This window comes from Aptenodytes forsteri, unplaced genomic scaffold (genome assembly GCF_000699145.1).
Source record: "Aptenodytes forsteri isolate BGI_AS27 unplaced genomic scaffold, ASM69914v1 Scaffold32, whole genome shotgun sequence".
In the NCBI taxonomy this organism is placed as follows: Eukaryota; Metazoa; Chordata; class Aves; order Sphenisciformes; family Spheniscidae; genus Aptenodytes; species Aptenodytes forsteri.
In genome coordinates this window covers 2,162,116-2,168,387 of record NW_008795138.1, presented here as the reverse complement: position 1 = coordinate 2,168,387, position 6,272 = coordinate 2,162,116, and positions in this window count along the sequence as shown.

The window sequence follows — 6,272 nt, the reverse complement described above, 5'->3', positions numbered from 1 at the left end:
TTTTACTATTTTGCCACCTGTTATCATTATAAGCATGAGTATTTATCGCTTGAGAAAAAAATCCTCCAAATTTCATAGTCAACATGAAAGAACAAAATAGAAATATCTTCTAGATAGACAAATATATTTTAAATTACTGCTTATGTTTTACTGGTGTTTTATTTAGTACTATGTTATTTTAATTGCAGTTTTTAAATGAACAATGAAGAGCTGGTTTCAGTACTAGAACTGAGCTCATCCTTATTGTTGCTTCCAAGTTAACTGACATGTGTGTACACCATGAGAACTGCAGGTGCTGGAGTTCATCTTGAGTGAAAGAGACCATGAGACTAAACTACCTGTCTTTAACAGTCACATATAAAAAAACATGTCCATGACAGGGATGAAAGAAAAAAAAATACAGATTAAAAGACACCATACCAGAAATGTCAGTTACCACCTTACTTTCAATGAGGTTTTAACACTTCATGGAAGCTCTTGAGTCCTTAAGGAAAATCTAATTTGCCACTTGCAACAGTTTAGTTTAATCAAACCTTCTTTGTCCATAGCTACAGTATCTGGCCTTATTTTCAAGGAAAACTCAGTAAATAGTATGGCAAATTAAATAATTAATATTCCTTTTAGTGTTAAGGTAGCCAAGAACGCTGAAGAATACTAGCCTGTAAATTTTGTAGAAACTTAATCTTAGTACAAAAGCTATCCCAGATTGTTATCCAGCACCCAGATTCACTTTGCTGGGCAAGTGTCGGTGACCAGACTTCAGTAGCTTCTGCCCTTATTCCTTTTTGGTCAAGGTTGGAGTCGGGACATACCAGAAGGAACTGCCCGTGTTGCACACTGCAGGTGTGGAGAGACACAATCCTTCATGATTACGGTTCTGGGTGTCTGAGCAATTTATACAAATACATGTGAGGAAATGAAGACGTGCTCTGGTATCCATTTTTTTCTTTGTTTGTTTCACATAGATCCCAGGATATATGCTTCTTTATGCCAAAACTCTGAAGTTTCAAGAGTATTAATATTTTACACGTTGCTACATACATGCGTAGCATGCACAGCTCAGAGTGAGCCTGCAATCTAAATGAGAATTCAATCTACCCATAATAGAGCGGAGGATATAGATCTTTCTTGTCCTATACACTTCCTGTATATTCTTCAAAAACACTTTTTGCCTGAGAGAAATGAGCAAAATCAAAATCAACCTTTAAACTTAAGGAGTGTTATAGTTTGGACACAGCTGTCATCCTTTAAGACAGCTGCAGTAGCAGTTACCCTTCCTAATAGAACTGGAAAGCTTCAGGGAAATGATAAGGATCCCAGTCTTAAATAGAAAATATTTCCTGGTTTGGAAAATAATCTACTTTCCGAATATTTTATTGCATTCCTAAGATGAGTGACACTAAACTTTTCCAAATTTTAATTTTACTGAAAACAGGGGAGAGAAAAAGCAGGAGGAGAGCTGTTTCTGAAGTGAAACACTAATGTCCATGGTCCCTGGAGAGTCTACATGGTTCTGCTGTCCTGGGGCCATAGGAAAACTGGGATTGCACCAAAAAGATCATTTTGTAGGGCTCCTCGACTGCTGTTTCTTCAATTCTGAGTCAAACTTAAAAGTCCTGTTACTCAGGATCCCAAATCAGTCCAGGTCTAAACAGTTGAGAAGCTATTTCCAAAAATTGCTAACGAGCTAAAGAAGCCAAGTTTTAACTGTTAGATACCCTGAAAAAAAAGTGTTCCAAATGGCAGGATATCTGTCGTGCAACTACTTATCAAAGCAGGTCAAATTTACTTTTTTCTGAGTATATTCAGATCAAGAGGTAGAACCCACCCCTTTTTTTTCTTCTGGTTTCCTGTTATTGTTGCTGCAGCTGTATATTTCTTCTTCCATTTCACTTTGTGCTTTCAATAAAGAGCTAAGTTGTGACTCTTGGCTTAAAATTGTGTTAAAATTGTGAATGTTGGTTTTGAATTACTTTACTACCTGAAGATCATTATCAAAGTGACTGTTTCTTCTTAAGAAAAGAGGTAAGAATATATCTGTTCTACCTACATCATGTTCAGATTCTTGACGTTCCAGGAATCTCTCTTGGATTTGACAAACTGAATTTGGAGTAATTGATGAAAAAATAAGCTGATGATAAAATACTTGTCTCTCCTCAAAATATTTAAAACATCTTTCCTCAAAGTTTGCAGTTTATTACTAGAGCAAGTTAAAGCTTCCTTCTCATGAGGATTTTTTCTGATCTTACTGTAGAACCATGAAAATGTGGGTAGGTTGCTAATGTCCGTAGGAGATTGCTCTCATTTCCACTGCATTTTACTGACAATTTTTCTGGAAGATAAAGTTAGTTTTAAAGCAAACAAAACATGCATACGTAATCCTTCTTGCTACACAGTTTTTCAATGAAAATGGTTACATTTCCGTCTAGACTGTTCTTTTCTAACATAATCTAGATAATTTCACATTCTTCAGTTTATAATACAGATGACTAAAATGGCCAACCACTGAGAAACACTATTTGCTTCTTTAATAGCATAATTGAAAATACATCTCTCGGTTGTCACAGTTATAGCATACATCTGCAAGCACGCACCCATGCACACATACACATGTACATTATAAAAATGTGAGCTTTTTTCACATTAAAAAATTAATCATTATGAAAAGAGATTTCTTTGTTATACTTTTTGGGGTGGGTTTTTTGTTTGGTTGGGTTGGTTTGGTTTTGGTTGGTTGGGGTTTTTTTTTTTGGCTTTAATATCTTCTTTGAATATCATCATACCTGGAGCTTTTTGTTTACTGTTCTCCAATTAAGTAGAAGTCATTTGCTGTGGAATGTTGTGGAATAAAATATTCCAGGTTCATGACTGGTTGAAAATAATTTCAAAAGCAAATTAATAGCACTTTTTAGGGAAAAAGTATTACTATGTATTTCCTCAGTGATCAGGAACGTGGGATTTGGAAAAGCAGTAACATTTGGAGTCTAGAGTAAAAAACATACCACCTCCTGTTTGGTTACAGCTGAGCACTCAAAATCTTTTTTTTTTTTTTTTCTCATTCCTTCAACATCTGTAACTTTGTTTCACTTCCAGATTATTCATCCAAAGGGAAAAATACAACTCTTCTTAAGTGTAATTACAGCTTGGTATCCTACTTCAAATGCTATCAGGCATAATATGACTTCCCCTAAACAAGACAAACCCATTGAAATCACCATCCCTCTTGTCATTTAACATTAGTCTGGGCCCACATTAGCAAGCAGACTGTGAGAAGGAATCATTTTCTACCTTAATATTCATTAAAATATTCTGAAATTCAAATTCCATGCATGCGAACCTCAAGTGCAATTCATATGATGAGGCTGTTCTGTATAGTACCTGTGCAGCTGATACTTGGTTAGGTGCATAATACATGGTACCTATAGCTGATATGGGTAGAGCTGACAGAGTTAAGAATTCTGAGCCATGAGAGGATCTAAACAGGTTGTTCTCTGGCAGGCAGCTGCTTCTGGATCATGTTCAAACTGCCTGGCCTAGGCTCTTAATTTTCACTTTGCGGGACATGAAGGGCAACCATCTAAACCCAGCAACCTGATTCTTAGCACATGAATTAGAGCCTGTATTCTGAATATAATCAGTAACAAAAAACAATGTAACTGGTTCTTGAAGAGGCTTTGGTTGAAATTTACCACCCACTGTAACAAACTATGTATTGTTTGTTAACGTCAGAAGCTGGGATGACTGAGACATCTTTCTCCTTCCCTCAGAAGCCATTTTTCCTGAATGTTTTTCTCCTACCTGTTGTTACATGAAACACTCATCAGAGTTAACAACATTAATTCAAACTCATTACTAGTCTATCAGTGAAGAAAACTTTACAGCCTCCTCCTAAGGCATCTCTCAGATCCTACAAAGAGTAATTTGGTGTCTAAAGTAGGAGACAGTCTCTCTCCTGTAAGCCTCGGTGTCTCTGCAGAGGGATGGAGTGCTACCATGCTGCACAGTGAGTTTCCCAAAGCAGGCCAGCAGGAGATGTTAGGAGCAGAAGTGCAACCGAAAAAGGTCCTGATCCCAGGCTTCACAGCACTTCTCTCTACTCAGGAGGCAAAATCCTCTTCCCAGGGTGCGGTGTGGGAAAAGCAGGAGCGTTGGTCGGGGAGATGCTCATGGTTAGAGCACCCACCTGGGAAACGGGGACCTGCAATGCTGGCCAGCCTCCTTCAGAGGGGATTTCAACCAGTAACTTTGTTTTCCTGGAAGGTGCCTTAAGAGCAGGTGTGGAAAGGCTGCTGGGTCACCCCCACGGGAAACAGTACCATGAGCTCGAGAGAGAAAGCCAGCGAGAAGCAGTCTCGTTCTCTGGTCTCTGTGGGAAAGCGGAAGCCCTGGGGTCTGCTCACAATAACTGAAAAGAGCAAGTAGCTTGTGACTGGTAATGAAAAAATGATAGCTGGCAGCGATGGTAGCTGGCATGAGAAATGTGAGCCGGGGGGGTACCGGGGAGCGTAGGGCAGGTTGCAGCTGTGATTACAGAGCTCCAGGAGCTGGAGTAGAGGGTGAGTTTTGGCTTCCCTGCGTTCCCAGGTGGTGATGGAGTACTGCTTTGCACAGCAAAAGGGTGTTAAAAGAAGCTGTGCCCCCATGGACAGTGAAAGTTGTGTTTCCTCCCCCATCCTGAAGTTTAAGAAAGGTCTATGAGCCCTTTCACACCACATCAGCAGCTTGCATGGGTATAAAACAAATCATGATGAGCCTTCACTCCAGTCATTCTCAAGGGTTTATGAAAAAAGGGGGAAACATAACCCTAAATCAGTAAGTATACACAAACTAGATCCTGACCAAAAGTACACATTTTGCTCACTTTCTTGAAAACTACCTTTTCCCTAAATTGTATATATAGATTGTATACATAGCTTTCTGGATTAAAAAGAGGTTTAAATAAGTGTAGATAGTAGGGCAAATCTGTGGCTTCCCTATTACAGAGGAATAAGGTGTCATGAAACACCTCCTACTTGCCTGCTGGGAGAACAAGAATACGTGAGGTAATTTTCCCCTTTCCCATGCATGTGGGCAGAGGGTAGGTTGGCAAGGGGAAAAAATAGGAGAAAGACTGATTGATACGCTACTGAAAAGGAAAGATAGACTAAACAGGACAAAAAAAACAATCAGACCAAAGGTGAAGATAGACCAGTCTGCCTAGTGTATAATAGGAAGGACAGAAATAATCCATTGGATAATTCTTATCAGACAGTTACCGGAAGCTTTATTTAAAACTTGAGTTTGTTAAATAAAACAAAAAACCTTCCATCTATTTAAGAATTATAAATGAGTTAAAAATTATTTGTTTATCCAGCCACTCCAGAAATAAAAAATTGTAATAACTGCATACCACATGGACAAAATTTCTCCAACAAACTTCCTTAAAAATCATCTTGGTGGCCAAAATTAATGTTAATTTGAGTAAAGTACTATACGGTAACACCAACGTTAGGCAGGATTTGTGTTGACTGATTTATGCCATCTGTTCACGACTCAGATGTCACTTTCTCTAGCTTTCAAATAGGGAAAACAAAAACAAAACTTGCTCTTCCCAATCTCGATCAAGGTATTTAGTGCACTTAGTTGAATTTTCAACATTTACTCAACTGTTTCTTTGAAAAATAGTACTGATACCATAATGTTCAGTTACACTTAAGCAGAAAGCACGCTCTGCAAGATATCAATGTTTTAAAGAGAACGAAGGAATAAGCATTGTAACTAGCAAATGTTTTGGTAACAGCTAGAAAATGTACATCCACTCTGTAGACTTGTTGGAACATAAATTGCTTTTTTCCCTACATCTGGTATCCATAAAAAAAGGGACCCGGCAACCAAACTTTACACATAGCATTTTAAAGAGGCAGCACACAATAAATTGCGCCCCTCTTTAAATAATACGGGAGCCTTTTCCTGACACAAATAAACAGAATTAATAGACCAGCACTCATTCGAAGGGTCAACCAAGTGAGATATAAAAACGCCGTAGATTTTCATTTTGCTGACAGCAGCTTGAGCCTGGGATACCTGACAATCACAATTTGCAGACAAAATTCCCTTCTGGCTTAATTCCTTTGATTTCATTTAATTCCTCTGATTTCATCCGAGCCGTTCCTTCTGAGAAAAGCCTGGTGCCCTCGCAGCCTTTCGCTCACCGGGGGCGGGGCGGCAACGATTCGTTACCGCATCCCGTGAAGGGCACTCTCACCCTGCTCGGCGCCCTCCTCGCCGCCCTA